Here is a 17,736-nt window from a genome sequence, read left to right as displayed (position 1 = left end):
TTTTCACATGGATATATTGCAAAGCAGTTTGCAAAATGTTACAGAGCTAAAACTTGAAAATAAAAGCAGCATCTTGAAATGTGCTGATGACATTTGTTGCAGAACGCTGGGACATACATTTAAGTGGTTTCAAAATCATAAAACAGCTAATACATAAGCTCAGCTCTCCCTGATATAAAAAACAAATACTCAGTATTGTTATAGTAGTGCAGTGTTTGTAACTGTGTGATTTGAAACTGGCTTGCAAATTGATTTAATAGTAACTTTAACAATAACAACATACTTCATATGGTATATTTAATGTTAAGTTTACACTTAGGATTTATGTTTAGCTTTGATTTCTCTACTACATATATTGTAACAGAAAACCACCACTAAAAATACTTGCTATGCCCCAATGTAAAGATGGTACTAATTTGTGATAAAAAATATAGATGGAAGACAGTGGGGACCATAGAATGTACATGTCCTCCAAGCCATTAGACAGCAGAAGAACTGGAAACTATTTTGTTGCTCCCTTGTCCCTTTTTTGATGAACTGATAACCAGGCAGTTGGATGGTCCTGTAATTTAGCAGGATGTCCCCAGGAGTTCTCCGGGCCATTCCTGACTCCCAGTGACAGGTGTTTTCTCCCCAAAATGAATATGTGAGTGAACTTTAAAAGCCCCCTATCGTTATCAAACCAGTGAGCTTGTAGTCAGGAGTGGTGAGAGCTCAACTGATACTTGTTATACTTCAGAACTTGTAGAAATTTACTCTACATACTTAGTTTTTTTTATTATCTTCATATTATACAGTACAGTAGTTTCTGACACATTGAGAACTAAATTCTGCTTGTCAAATGTTTATTTTAAAGCGATCAATATTTTTTCATGCCTTTCAAGACTCTGTTTTGTTTTTGTTATAGGTGCTGGACATCAATGAAACCAGATCAGGAGCATGAAGTGTGATGTCACCGATGTGAATACATAAAGGTTAGTCAAGAGGATTGTTAAGTTATCCGAGAATCAGTGCGAAACAAAACACTTTGTTTGGTGTGTGCTTTGTAAAAACTTCCTGTTGACTCTGCAATTGTTTTTTGACTACAATTTTGACCTTACAATTTTTGTTAGATAGATAGATACTCACTAGACTCACATGTTCAGCATGGTGTAAGTTCTAAAAAAAAGAATGATCAGCAGCAAAAGTGCTTGAACACACTGCTTCTGTTATTGCTGTAAACTGCTTCCATTTACCAAGATGGAAGCAGGAGTAAATGCAAGATGCACAGCTGTGTGCAGTAGAAACGGTTGTGTTTGTCAAGGGTTCCCAAATAGTTCAAAATAATTCAATAGTTCAATATTTCATTCCACCAGTTAGTATGACTCATTGTACAAAAAGGTCTACAGTCTAAGTGTCTTTGTTTTAAAAGTTTCAGTGATAAATAATTCAAACAGTTCACAGAAAAAAATAAAGAAAGCTCTTGTTTATAATGTTCCATTTAAGGCAAGTGTCTAGGTTGCATGTCTTAAAGTTTCTATTATCATATACATTAGGACCTACATTTGACATATGTACATGCAGTCAGAAAAATATACTCCCTAAATGCATTTCTGTCTAGCAGTTCATAATTCTTTCTAGATGTCTTATATCAATCTGAGCCCATTCTATTGTCTAAAGAAATACATATAGCAGACCATTTAGAACATTCTATTAAATTGTTAGTTTATAGGGTGATAAATAGAATCTATTTAAATAGAAAGCTATTTTCTATTCAAATTAAGCAAAACTAAGGTCAATTTATAGATAGATAGATAGATAGATAGATAGATAGATAGATAGATAGATAGATAGATAGATAGATAGATAGATAGATAGATAGATAGATAGATAGATAGATAGATAGATAGATACTTTATTAATCCCAAGGGGAAATTCACAAATTTCAAACAAAAATTGTTTGACAAAGGAATGCACAGATTTTTGGTTATGAAACTCTCAACTCTCAGATGCGTTTCACTTTGTGCCACCTCCAGAAATAAATTACTGCCTTTTCTGAACATAAGCAAAATAACATGAGGAAGACAGAGCAGATGGAGAACTGAAACAAGGCAGAAAGTTTGAACAGGAGTGCACTATTTGCTGTACAATTTGGAAGGCAAATGGGCCAGCCATCCCATCTGATAGATATGGATCAAATCTTGCTTCAGGAGTGACTATAGACTTGTTGTTTTCCTTATCATTTTGTATTTTTTCTTCCTCTGTACAATTCTGTTGGTATAACTTTTGCTATAATACATCCTTTTTTTTTTAAATTGGTTTTTGCTTTCTTGGCAAATCAATCATTTGGATTAAGACTTGACCCATTTGGCTTGGTTTGTCATAATATATTATATGTAATTATGTAATATTCTGACATTGGAAGTGGATTTCTCACTAAACAAGTGACACTATTGTCACCAATATTCAGTTTCAGATATTTTGCATGTTCTCCTAATATTATGGATTAAAACATGCTCCAGAGTATAGCAAGGAAAAGCCTGAATGCTCAGCTGGTTTATGTAAGACAAACCTTATGACTGTGGACCACCAATGAGCTATTTTCCTGTCTTTAGCTGCTAGCTGGCCTTAGCTTTGTACACTAAAAACATACTGTACATAGTATCATTATTAAGCAATTAATAAAAAATGTATTAGATATGTACAATTTATGTAGTATTTAATAGCATGACATTTTACTCAAGAGCAGCATGGTGGTGCAGTATTTACCTAGGCTGCTATGCAGTTCTGGGTCTAAATCTTGACATAAGCGTTGCCTATGTGCAGTTTGTGCTTTCTTCATCGCTTTTCTTTTGACAAATCTAAGCCAAGTAAGTTAGGTTAACTGGTGACTGTAAAGGTATATTGACCTGCACAAGTGTGTCCCACGATGGACCGTCACCCGTTCCATAGAAGCTTCTTGCCTTACACCCAAAGCTGCAGTTAGAGAATGGCTCCTGCAACCTACGCTGCATAAGCAGGTTAAAAATAGATACATATTTTATTGAATGTAATGTGTTTTATTTCAAATGTGCACAAGAAAGAAAGTGTTTTATGTAACAATACATTGAACCAAATCTAAAAAGCTCTTAATATCCAGAAATTTCTAACTTTTTTCAACATAACATTAATAAGGAGACATGATGGAGCATGTTCACTTAAATCAAAAGTGCATGTACAGGAAAGAGAGTTACCAGAAAGTGGCTTTTGATTAATAAAGAGGTTTAAAAGATAACCAGAACGCATAGTGCAAAGCAAGAACAAAATTTACGTAGCACTGCAATGGCATGTTCACACTACGTATGTGATTTTTTTTTTTTTTTGATTTTTAAATTCATTTACATATTATGTTGTGTTTTTTATGTTGCTGCAAACCATTATTTTTTATTTTAAGCATAATACACATGCATACGAATAAAATTAAAATGAACTGACATGAATGAAACAGCATTTTCAGGTAAAATGAGCCAATAGATCATGTTTTGGCCATTTTAAATTAAGTACCATATTAAAAATCGCCTGTTCTAACATTAATTTCTTTAACTACATAGTTATAATGAAATATAACAACATACTGCAGACAAGCAAAGACTAAAACCTGTGACCAACACAGTAGGCCAGAACCGGAAGGAGCCTTTGCATCCCATTTCACCAGTTGTCACTTTACTCACCATTCTTTGTGTCAATTCAAATGATTATGTTCTAATGCTTCCTTAATCTTTCTTATTTGGCCCAAAAGTGTAAAATACCAAAAAAGATAAAACTACAAAAAGACAAGTGAACATGCAAATAAACTCATTAAGAATGTATCAAATAAATGAGAATTAAAATAAAAGTAAAAGTTGGAAACAAAGCCAATAAATACAGAAAGTGAAAGCTCAGTAATGAAAATGGAATGCAACACTGGACGCTGCAGAAGATTATGTGTCGACTCAATAGCAAGGAAATGAAAATGTGAAGGAGATTTGCATTTTAAGTTGACTCATTTACTGTGTGCATTCATCAAGGAAGTCTTCCTGTGTTAGTAACAACAAAACTCTGTTAGATTTAGTCAAATCAAATCAAGGTCTATGGGGATGATTGCCATTGTTTTGTGAGCGTCAGGTGCAAGTGATTACTACATGCACACTAAAGCTAATTCTCATTGTAGTGTGCACCTCAGGAAATGGCCCACTTATGCCATACATACAGAACAAGCATGGGGGATCAGGGTAGCTGGGTAGCTGGGTAGGTAGATGATTAGGCTTGCATGTCCAGCATGGCCACAAGAACCACAGATGGCCATGTTTGAAGTAATTTTGCTGTAAAAATTCATTAACAATTATTGTGACCTAAAAATGTTTTCACTGTCAGGAAAACACATCAAAAATGACTCAAAACATGTTTTGTAGAAGTTACATGTCTTTGCCTAGTCAAACACAATCAGGTCAGGTCAGGTTGGGGAGCATGCACAGGTACAGTACGTTGCCGCACCCACCACATGATGAAACAGCTCGGGATTGTGGATGACAACCCGCCGGGCAGACACATGGTCCAGTCCCCCCCTCTGCAAATTACCCTTTTTTGCCACTGCCAGGTGTTATGTTGGCATCCCCTTGGCTTGGTCCAGCCAATCGAATCCTCAACAATGAGGATCCTGTGAGTCAAACACGATGCTTAATGAATTTAGCCTATCACAAAAAGTTAGCCTAAGTAATAGAAGGTCTGGTCAATGTGAGACTGAAAATCAAGTGCACTGCAAGAGACATCCTTCAGTGTTCTTCATCCTTCAATTTAGTAAAGCAAAACAGACAAAAGCAGACAAAGAAGAAATAGCATAAGTAAATAACTTATGCTATGCAAGTGTTCATTGAAATGTCTTCCTTTGTGGAAAAGACTGGGGGCGGGCATTTCAATAGCATCAAAATGATGTTTGTCATGAAATGTTTATTATGTGAACTTCATGTCTATACAGCAAGGAATTATCAGTGTTTCTGAAGTGCATACGCTGTACATGAATCAGTAAGATTTCCATTTCATTCAATTGGAATTGAGCCTAAAAGCAAGTGGGAGTTACTGTGAACCTGGCAGTGTGCAGAGAGGAGTGCAGAAGTACAATTGGAGCCATCGCGTGAAAGGTTTGTTTTTATTATAGGTAAAATAAAGTTGTCTACTTATACTGATTCAATGGGCATGAGAAAAACATCAGAGTGACCTCTTTGTGAATGTTCATCTTTATGCCGGTAGCAAATTGACCTAAAACAAGTGCTTTTTTTGCATTTTGTTAATAGTAATTCCGTAAAGCTCTTAAAATCTCTAATATTGAAGTTAAGGACTGAAAACAATTATTTTAGGGATTACACTGTTAAAACAACAGAGGCTACAAAGTTGCATTAATAATGTTAAAAACAAATCTGTAGGATTATTAATAAACTTACCAAAAGGATGTTTATGCATATAGTGTACTGAGCAATATTTCAGTTCCTTCTAGGTACTTTTAATTCTGGGCGGTTAGATTTTCTAGTTTGTTTTCTCTGTGTTAATTATGAAAAACATGGTCAATTTAAATTCACTGTAAAATATATTTAAAAAATCAACCATCACAAAATTTCCCTTGAAATTCTAACACAATAATGCTGACTATAAGACAAATTCATAAAAACAGAATTAATTAAATGTGTAAATAAAAACTGTTTCAGATTTTGTATCTTTTACCTTTCTTTGCCTGTGCACAGATGAGAGAAGACTGGAATGGGAACAGCAGCCCCTTGATTTAAAACTCAGAGTATAGTCATTGTAAAACTTCTTAGGTGGGGGAGTCAGGCAGTTATATGAATTTTCCTAACATATGGCGGTTTGTCTTTGAAGATATTTTGAAGTTGCCCATTTTAATATAAATGTAATAGAACATCAAAACCGTAATGTTGAATTTTCTCTTTTACTTTAGCTTATATACAGAATTTGGCCAGACAGATTACAGTAAATACACTTTACCTTAAAAGGCATCTTGCATATCAGATCTGAAGTAGAACAGTAAATAAATAATTCTGAAATGAATGTAGGTTTTAAAAGCAGATAGAAGAACATTTTGCTTAGCTAATTATATGATGCAGTTAAATAGTTACATACTTACAAATAATACATAAAAGTAGTGTATTATGTACTATGTATTGTAAAAATGCTCCATAAAAAGTGCATTTGGCAGTGTATTCATGATTTGTAAACTTATGACCTTTGAAACATATTAACTTCTCAAAAGATTGCTGTCTACTATTTTGCTGTTGTGGTCTAACAGATCTGCCCAGGAAAAAAAAAAGACCATTACACCAACTGAATTAATTCAGTGACGAAGATAGAATATTGAGAGCACAAAACCCATTTGTTGTCATTTATAGAGGCTGAGGTCAAATACCACAAAAACTATTCAGCCAGTTTCAAAACAAAAGGGCAAAACTGAAGTCATAATTTGTTCCTCGTCTGTAGACTAGGAAAATGTTTTTGCTATTCTCACTCTGTTCTCTTTGCAATCACAATGTAATTTGTCTACCCTCTAACAAATAAAATTCAGACAGTGAATGCAAGTAACAGATGTGGTTTTGTACAAAATGGGTCTGATGAAATCACACTCATAAGAAGAGTAGTGCTGTTTTATAAAAAATACATAGCAAGAATGAACAGAACTCATTGATCTTATAAAGCGAGATGAATATGTTGTCTACTATCCTAATGAACATGAAAGATAAAAAAACATGCAAGATGAAATTGAAGTATACTATCACAAGCTCACAGTGACAGTGTAAGCATGTTGTATATCAACAAACAGACATGAATTTTAATGTCTGCTTACTAATATACTAAAGGGACAATTCAATGTATAGTAGGATGTTCTCCACAGAAACGGCAACTTGCAAAGTTATATATAAGAATACCAGCATCTGTCCTAATTCCAGACTAAATATTAAACCATAAACTGTCTTTACAAAAACATAATAATGCATAATAAATATGAATACTTTTAAATATAAAAAAATAATTACGTATTGAATGCAAAGCATATGTGCTTTTGATTGAATGTATACATCTATATATAGATATGATGGCACATTACTGGGTGGATGAAGAGCTGCCACAGAGAGGTTCATTTTTTTTTGTTTTTGTAATATTCTTCAATTACTTTCACCACTAGGTGATATTTAAGTATATAACATGATTACGCCTGAGCAAAATGACAATTTGTGAAGTGGGTTTGAGAAGGTAAAACAAGTGTGTTATATTCTGCGCAGATTCTTTCTAACTGGTCAGGTAAGGGTTGACTGGATGATTTGTGAGACAGCGGTTCTAGAATTCATCAAAAATTTTAACATTGCATTCCTGTCAGAAAGTTTAGATTCTTCCAAATATTGAATATAAACCTGACGCCAAGATTTTATATCCCTTTCATTACAACCACACTACCAAAATTAATCAGTAGCAAAGCATGAATCCAAGAACACAAGCAGACAATACCAGATTAAGAACAAATTAGGACAAATGTAGCAACCAGGAAATGAGATCAATGCAATACAGGAGGCTTTTCTCTAAAGTCTTTGAGGAAGCATTTTTTAGCTTCCTCTGCACTCAAAGAGATAAGAAAAAATGAAGTACCCACAGGCTGACATGAGAGGCTGCAACCAGAGTGAAAACACTTGAAAGTAGCTGGTAGACTTGAAGTCAAAACACTGGAGAGAGCCAACATCTAAAAAGCTCCTGAGAACTGAATATCACATTCAAAATGACAAACCAGAATCATAGTTAAAAATTAATTCTTGCAAGATGGTGACGCATTAGCTATTTAATTATCCCAACACATATGGAAAGTAAGGTTTCTTTTTGAAATAGAGTCCATTACATGTGTAGCTCATATAAAGTGCTATAGTCCTAAATAGAGGTCATGTGTCGCAATGCCATCTCATAGACTGCCCAGCAGCAGACATTGTTTCTATAAAAAACAAGGTCAAGGTCAACAGAAAAAGATCACAAAATGGTGCTGTGATGATGTCACCAGCATAATGTTAAAATATTACAAACAGTAACCAGACCTAATACAAAAAATGATTAATGAAAACTATAAAAAAAAAAACGGATAGGTAAAGCTGAATTTAAACTTCACCATGCACCTCTGCCTTCACAAATACAAAATACTTTTATTTTATTTTCTGCATATTGTTTTAATGGAAAGACAAACTCTGTTATCAGGATGCTGTGGCAGATGTTAAAGAGGAAGTAAAAACATTTAAATTTGTATCATAGCTCTCTACTACATCTTGTGGATGGAAAAGATATTGCAATAAAGGCTAAGAGAGGAAGGTCGTGGTCATGGAAAGCTTGCAGCCCCAAAGATCCACAAGTTCTAGATCTCCGGAATATATACTGTGTATGTAATACAGTATAATGGTGATATAAATATCATTACTCATATTCCGTGGTATAACAAAGACTGTAGACTTGACCCTGTTTTGTATGCCCGTAGGAAGAAGATGGAAAGGTTCAGTTCACACCAGACAGCAAAGATGGGAGTGGCTTTTCACGGCTGAGAGAATTCCATTCCTCATTAGGCAGCCTGGCCAAGTATTCATAGAATTCTAACATATTTTGAATATGTCAAAGTGCATTGCAACCTACTTTCCTACAGATTCATCTTTAGAATAAGTAGGAATTCTATGCTACAATGAATCATTAATGTCAATGCTATGTTCTTGGCCAATCTGATAAAATTCTCACAATCTGAAGAGATATGACAGCCAAAATAATTGGAAACATGGTAAGGTACAAATCAGTGACTTTGGGTAAAAATTAGATTAGAGGTACATAATAAGTGTTATGATGTTTTCTTAAATAATAAAACAAGTAAAAAATAGTGGATATACTTATATAATCCTGCGGTGGGTTGGCACCCTGCCCAGGATTGGTTCCTGCCTTGTGCCCTGTGTTGGCTGGGATTGGCTCCAGCAGACCCCCGTGACCCTGTGTTCGGATTCAGCGGGTTGGAAAATGGATGGATGGATGGACTTATATAATCAAGTAAAAGCCATCATATAGAATCACATTGGTTAAGAAACTGGTGAAGAAATAAGATGAATGAATTCTCACTGTTCTGCATAAAACCTTACAAATAAACAACACATCCCTTTGGAAATATTATTAACATTTTCATTTTACTTCAAAACACAAACCGTCAATCAAATTTGGCAATGCTCTTTGATGAAGATAATTCTTTGAGAAAATAGCCATGCTGCAAATACGATACTGCTTGTCTGTTGCCTGAGAGTTCTCCATTATCTTTTGCTTATGTTATTACTTGTAAAATTGAGATGAAACAACAATGTACTGTTACATGTCTGTGGTGCTAGAACACTTGTAAACAGCCATGCTAGGCATCAGTTCCTGACTAATTTGTTCTTGACAAAACCATTGTATATCTTTTGCCTGCAGACTGCACAAGATAAGTTACAGCTCATTTAGTTATTCTGTATAATCTATCCAACAGCTAAATGTCTATAAATCCACATCATAATTAGAGGCATATCACTCTCTCCTCAACAGCATCATATATCATGTGGCTTTCATAATGAAGGGTACATCTTGTTTCCCAACCCATCACCAAAGGCACCTGAGGTGCAAAGTGAGTGTGAAAACCTCCCGGTGCCACTTGGGACCACTTAACTCAATGTGTTAACAATGTGAAGTTTACAAAAAAAAGACATGTAGATAATCAGAAGACCAATTTGGTTATACGGAGGATTTCAGGATAAAAGATGATTGTTTTCTAATGGGTTTGCTTCATGGAAGAAGCATTTTATCAGACATGCAGTATTAGAAATGCAAATGTATCAGGTAATTGGAGCAAAGTAGTTATTTTGTAAAATAATTTAATCCAAATATAAAACAAGGTCACTAGATTATATTGTATTTGAAACTAAACAATAAAATAAATATTGTGCATGGTGACTGACTTTAGTGACAGTAGCCATATCTACTTTCTCTTATATTTTAGCATGTACCTCTGAAAGGGTAAAGTGAAATAAAAAATTTAAATTCTGCTTCATTATATATTATATTTTATTTGTTGAAAAATGCAGATTTTTTTCTCTTTCAGTGGTTTATCTTATAGACTGAAATAAGATTTTTTTTAGTTATAGGTACAAAATAAAAAAACTGTCTTCTGGTTGTATCAGCATGGAGAAGAACAAAAAACACAAACAAACAACAGGATATAATTCCACATTTGTAGGGCATATCTACTTCTGTTAATTGACACCAAGACATATTCAGGTTAGGAGCACGCACTGATACAGCGCATTGCTGCACCCACCACACGACAAACCACCTCAGGACCCCAGATTAGGACCTGAGTGCAGCCATGCAACTTCAGCACCACACTAGTTCAGATGGAGTGGAAACAGTGGGAGTTTTTTTTTGGTGGTTGGAGTGCCAGGTTGGAGGACCAACATGCAAGGATGGATTCAGATTAACGTCATACCCACGATGGAGCAATTGCAGGTTAAGGGCCTTGCTCAAGGGACCAACAGAGCAGAGTCCCTTTTGGCATTTACGGGATTCGAACCGGCAACCTTCCGATTACCAGTGCAAATCCCAAGCCTCAGAGCCACCACTCCGCCTACTAAAAAACACCCTTTATAACACTTCAAAACTTGTGATGTTTTATGTTAAAAAACACACTTGAGAGAAGGAATTACTGGAGTGGCTCATGCAGCTATCTTCTTTGCTTACTAAAGGTAACAAATAGCTGTCATCAGCTGAAATGACTTCCAGTCTGTTTTTTCATTTCACTTTGACACACAATTATCAAGTCAGCAACATCAGCACCTATAAATTTGGATGCCTATCTGATAACCTGTTAGAGCTTCTTTAAGTTTTGATCTGTCAAGCCACTAAACTAATCAATGGAGGTGAAAGCGATGACACACTGCATCACGCTGCAATAGAGGAAGAGCATGAGATCGCTATTTACTTTGAAAAGTTTGAGTACACCAATTGCATTTAGAATAGACATTTTTATATTAATATTACATTTTAGGTTATTGGTAATGTGGGCTCCTAGATATTAGATTAGATTAGATTGGATTTGATTAGATAAACTTTATCAATCCCAATGGGAAATTCAGATACATACAGCAGCAGAAACATAAACATTTACATGCAAAGAAATTTCAAAATTTCTGCTGACTTTCCAATAACTATGAAAAGTGAATGCAACATCTTTCTCTTAAAGTCAAATATCATGCATGCTATCGTCACCTACATCCTTGAAAATGGACACATGATTTTTTTTTCTGTGTCTGGTGAATGGTATACAGTGTAACCTGGTGTTTGATTGAATTAAACCAGACCAATGATATGGTTGGTGCTAGCATATTGGTTAGCACTTCATAGTTTCCTGGACCAGGGTCTGATTCCCAGCCAGATTGAAGTTTGTGTACTCTCTCTGCCCTCACAGGCTATTTCAAGTTCCTTTTACTTTCAAAGACTTGCATGTCTGGCTAACTGTAAAGTCTAAACTGGCACAGTCACTAAGGAGTGTGTCCACGACTGGTCTTTGGCATGGGAATCTTCCTGCTCTGTAAATAATGCTACCAGGATAGACTCTGGTTGTCAAAGACCCTTATTAAAGATAATGGATTCAGAGAAGTTAATGTATGGAAAGACTAAGATAAAGCAAAGTGCTGCTTCCCAGGAGCAAGGTTTGAAATTCAAATCAGTCACTGTCTACCCATGTGCATGTGAACTGTTCTCCACTTCCACAGAACATGTGAATTAGGTCATTTATGACTGTAGTCTGAGCTTTCACTTGTGATGGATGCGTGAAAGTACCAATGCTGTAAACAGACACCCCTTTCTTTTAGATTTCCTGCCTTGAGCTTGATACTGCTACTATAAGCTCTTGTACTGCATAACCCTAAATACAATTAAGTAGACAGATTAGTAAATTGATTGATGGATGGACAAAGGCTTGGAAAATATAATAATATAGGGTTTAGTGTACATTATTTCCAATTTGGTATAGCATAAAAATTTACATAAAAAGGGAGACCACACAGAGGCTGCTTACCCATCCGGAACTATACTAGGAATCTTGCCCGTCCGGGATGCCCACAGCATGGAAGGACAGGGGAGACAGCTTGCGTAGGACATTGACTCCTCTAGATTGCTAGAGGGCAACCCCAGGTTATGATATCACCATGGTTTCTCCCTGTGCACTTTGGAAATTGGAGTTCATCTACTCACTGCACTGAGAGGACTGGTGAGACCTGTTTCATCTGACTCCCTCCTCACCTGGAAGTGTTTCCAAGTCACAGTTTCAGGACACTGGAAGTGCTCCCAATAGTAACTTAAAAAGAGCAACCCCGCTACAGTCTGGGAGCCAGAGTCGGGAGGAAGAGGAGGAGGATGACGAAGCTTGCTGGGAGGAGTGGAGCAGAAGAGAAAGACAACAGAGACTGCTTGGTGTATTGAATTGTAGTGTGGTTGTGCTGTGGGAAACTCTTCCTTGTTAGAACTTCACACCAAATAAAGCACTGTGTTCAGTGCAATTTCTGTCCAAGCCAATGTGTTGAGAGTTTGGACAGTTACAGTGCCCCAAAGGGTACACAATATACATTTTCTTATCTTTGTAGATCTCTGTGCAAACCATATTCATTACAAAATTATTTATATACAAATTGTATTCTATAATCTTAATCTTAACATTAACTTAAACATTTTAGTGGGCATGCAAAGTTTTTCTTCGTCACTGAATATTTACAGACTATGTAATTTTAAATCCGTTTTATAATAAACGAAGTGCTACAACTCATGAGCCTGCATTCTTGTAATATAATTCAAATGAAAAAAATTAGGTGTAAAATAAAAATTATGCTTTTCCTTCATAAACTATTAATCTGCAACAAGAAGTTAAAAACTGATATCTTCTAGTTCTATAAAAATAGAACCCTCTTAGCTGGCACTTTTGAGATTCATTAAATGAAAAGATCATTTAAATTGCCCTACAATTATTGATATGGATACTCTCTATTGAAAGTTTTTCTTCTCTTTTCACATTTTGTACAATTAAATTGATTTTTTTATGGATAATATCCAAACCAAATTCAAACAAACTCACAGTGTTGATCCTGCTTTTTTAACATTAACTCAGGCAGGAAATGGCAGCTCATACTGTGCTGTGGTTAGTTCAGTGTAATCCATGAGTATACGTCGTGCCTTAATAACTTTCCACTTTTAAGAACTGCTTTCCCTAATTCGATTATTTGAATTCATGTCATGGAGAATCATTTAAGTGAGCAAATTATCTACAATCAGCTAAAGCTGTTTGAAGGCTAATTATTCTTCATTACTGAAGCTGAATAGTAGCACTTATTATTCCCTATCCATGAAAAATAATATATACTGTACAAGCCAAAAGTCTCTTTCCCTTTTAAGTTAATAGAAGCAAATTTGCTAATCTTAAATAAAGAAAAAGTATTATTCACACTTATTGCATATTGTAGAGGCATTCCAGGTAAGGCCTGACATTGCAGAAAACAAAAGGCACCAGGCCCTATGTGGTCTCAAAAAAATTAGAAAGTTGACTCTGGCATGGACAAAAGATTTAAATATGCCAGAGTCCTAGTTGAAACACTGCCAGCTTTGGTACTTCCTCTGTGCGTTAAGAATGCCTTGTAGGTCAAGTAATTACTCTAGCAGCACAGACACACGATCCTTGGGCATTACTAATCTATTAGGGGGAACCCCCCAGTCCAATAGATGACAGCAGTGTATGACCCTGGATTTAGCCTGGAAGTGGTCTCTGGCTAGGGCTTGAAAGCTCCTTCTGGCCAAAAATGCAACAAACTTGGAATTGCAAGGAGAACAAGACAATGGTCTGAGTAATGGAAGGAACAAAGGCCAGAGGGACATAGAAATATGTGTGATAGCGGAGGAGATGACTGAGTTCATAGGTGGTCAAGTACATAAGGCATTCCATGTAACAGACAGGGGTTATATTGGGAAGCATAAGAGGAACCAGTGGTTTATTTGATAGTTTGTTTCTGCTTGTGCATAGCCACTTCTGGGTGATATTTTCATGTTATTAATACACCCTTTTTTAGTGCTATAGTGTCTTTGGCATATTTTCTTAGATTGTGGATGGTTCATAAGCTTTCTTATGTCAAACATTGCTTATTAATCAAACAGGCAAAAAGCATATTTTCTGTATTTTTATAACCTAGAAAAATCTACACATTTAAAGAAACTTGAGTGCAACACAGTTGAACTTTTGCTGGTAAGCCCAAGGACACTTTTGTTTTCTTCCCCTGCATCTTCTGCCACAATCCCTTCCACTTCCAGGGCAGCTATTGGGGTCACAGGAGATGCTGCCAAAACAACAAACCTGCAGGAGCCCCACAAACAGTCCCTCTGTTGCTTCCTCTCTTTCCTTTGAATTCTTGTGTAACAATGCTGGCAGTGCTTTTCTCGCGCCCCAAGGTTTTTCCCTGCTTAAGATAGGAATTTGCACTCATATGGTCTGTTTTATATTTTACAAGTATGATGGCATCATCCATGGGCGATGGGCTAAAATCCTTTACAGCTTCTCTGCTGTCGACTGGCATGCTACAATATGCATGTTGTTATCAGCCTTAAGCTTGCTGTGTTTCCTGGAGTAAGCAAAATCTTTTTTGAAATATGCCACTAGCAAAGGTAGTATTTTATAAATTCTTCAGTTAAACATGCCAACTATCCAACACAATAGTACGCCAATCTCTAAAATTCTGTGCATATAACAGATCAACTCACGCACCATTTTGAGACCCTGGCTTCTAGAAACATCTTTTGTATCTTGTATATCTTAATTTACAGTTTTCCATCTGCCAGAAGTATAACCAGCAATGGCTGCAATAAAAATCAAAACTAACTTAAATCAAAACTAGAAAACAAACAAAAAAAAAAAACAAATAAAGCAATGTAAAAATTACATTGGAGTAATTTAACAAAAAATGTACTCTTTTTTTTCAGCTCATAGCACTTTGGCTTTGGTGACATTCTGGGGTAGAATGGTTCCTCCATAGAATTGAGATTTTCTCCCTTAGTCCATATCAGCAGACTCATTTCATTATCAGGGTGCTGTGATTAAGTGCAAATAAGTACAGTATGTGTCTAGTTTCACCTACAGAATCAGTTATACCAGTTACTTATTCATTTAGCTCCTGCATTCTGGATCCTTGAACTACATAAACTAGGTTCAGAAAAAAAAATTGATGGATGGAAGGATGAATACATGTATAGATTGAGAGATGGGTAAAAAATTATATGAAAAACTGATATATTGGTGTGTTGTTTATTCGGAATACTAGAAATATCACTCTTTAATACAATCACAAACAGTGAAACAGATGTTATTACCAGCAGACAAATCTATTATCCTAAATCCCCACATTTCTATATATTTTTGACAAAGTGACAGGTTGTCACGTGTATAGCATGGATGTCGGAATCATCCAATTTGGGATTTACTTGATCTGGCAGTGGTTGCAAATGTATGTGTTGTGGTTTGATGGTTTTGGAGCTGCTTTCTCCTTACACTATTTCCTTACTCAAGTTGTTGGAATAAATTCTTGTAAGAAACTATAATGTTTCAGTGGAGATGATGACACCACTTGTTCCGATCACTTGCCAAAGTTTCCCATTGGTCACAATCAATTCCAAATGCTTTCATATCTCACTGACTTAGTAGCAAAGCTTGGGATGTTCTGTGGTTGCTCTTCTCTTTAATACTTCTCTGTAGAGCATGCCTATGGGTAAGTATCCAAATTACAGACACAGATGTTCTAGTCAGCTTAGTCATCTCTATTTCAGTCAGACTACCATGTCTGGCAAAGTGTTTGACTTTAGGACATCTGTGATGATGTTTAAACATTATCCTGATAAATGTCATATCATCTTATGCTTTACCAACCTGTCACACATACTGTAAAAATATCATCTACTCCATATTTACAATAAAATGTAATAATAAAATCACATCCCTGATATTAGCCTCTCCTTATTATAACTTGATGCATAGTAATCCTTAGAGTAACACACTACATAGGTTCACTACACATTAGGTTTAAATCTACAATCACTACACAATTTTCCGTAAAGGTTCTTTGGAACAAGCAACACATGCTACAATGCCTGCCCTCATTGAAAAAGATAACTCCTCAATCGTGATAATTCCTCTTCCATGTATTTTAAGATTTCTGCCATACTATATTCAGTATAACACATTATACTAAGTACATGTTGTGCTAATAGATAGTAATTGCAAGGGTAGGAACAGATCAGTAGGTGAAAACAAAGCTAAAGTCGTATTAACCCGAGGATTAAATAATAAAAAAAAAAAGATAAAGCAATGATGACAAAACAAGTATGTTAATCAGAATCATAGTCAAAAGAAAAGAACAGAAGATTGTTAACTAGAAGAACATTTTTCAAGAAAACAAATTAAAAATCATTAGTCAAGAGCTGTGATTTATCCAGGGGTGATCTTATGAAAAGTCACTTCAATATCATCACATGTGTCTGATTTGTTTCCCAGTTGAGAATAAATGAATGGTGGCAGCCAGGAAAAAAACAAATATAGCTTCATAAACTGTAATTATATTTTATTTTAATAAATACTGTATATCTAAAAAAAACAATGTAGAATTCAGAATCTACAAATATGCAGAAAAAGTGGGGTAACCGTTTACAACATAAATACTGTATATCTAAAAAAAAAAATGTAGAATTCAGAATCTACAAAAATGCAGAAAAAGCGGGGTAACCGTTTACAACTATGTCACAGAAAAATCAAAAATGAAGGAGACAGATCCTAATAGTATTCTAATCAAGTGGATTCAAGGCTGTTGACAATTAGATCGAATAACACAAATATTTTAAATTCAAAATCCTGCAATCAGGTGGTGTCATAATATTTATGCTATCATTACAGTGAAAGGAAGGCAAAAAAGACCACACATTTTATAATTCAAGTTGTTAATATGAATCCCCATGAAAGGGCAGCTGTCAAAATGCCAGCAACACAGTAAAAGTTAATTTTAATTTCATAAGAAAAATGTCAATATAAATTCAACAATCAAAAAAGGAAAGCAAAAAAGGAGAACACACATACAACAAGTTAGAAAATTTAAACATGGCATAACATTCAGGTACGTTTGAGTACTGTGCAGACATTGTTCACCTCAATGGACCAAATTCAGTCGTTGGGGACTACAACCTTCTCAAATCAATTTAGGGTTGCGGGGGCCAAAGACTGCAAACAGGGCTTGACCGGACTCTAGTCTATCACAGGTACCACTGTCACCCACACACACACACACATAAACATAAACTCATATTCACACACAATGACATGTTACATTTGGCTTCAGCATGTTCGGCTATTCAGTTATGACAAATGTTAGGGAATAGCATAAGTAAAATGTAAACATTAGTACAGCGACTGAACATTATGGATATCAGGTTAATGTGGCTCTCAAATGAACACATAATTCCTCACAGTGGTTGATATGGAAACAAATAAATGGCAATACTCTCTGGTTTTGTCTGATTCTTAGTCATCCTCGTGATGCTATTCAAATTTAATGCAAGTTTCTAATCAGGCTTTTGCCATTGGAGTTTTCACCACACTATTATATGTGCAGTATATTACATTAAGGCGGA

Source organism: Erpetoichthys calabaricus, chromosome 1 (assembly GCF_900747795.2).
Source record: "Erpetoichthys calabaricus chromosome 1, fErpCal1.3, whole genome shotgun sequence".
In the NCBI taxonomy this organism is placed as follows: Eukaryota; Metazoa; Chordata; class Cladistia; order Polypteriformes; family Polypteridae; genus Erpetoichthys; species Erpetoichthys calabaricus.
The sequence above is the reverse complement of the archived record's forward strand: the minus strand, read 5'-3'. Positions refer to the sequence as shown.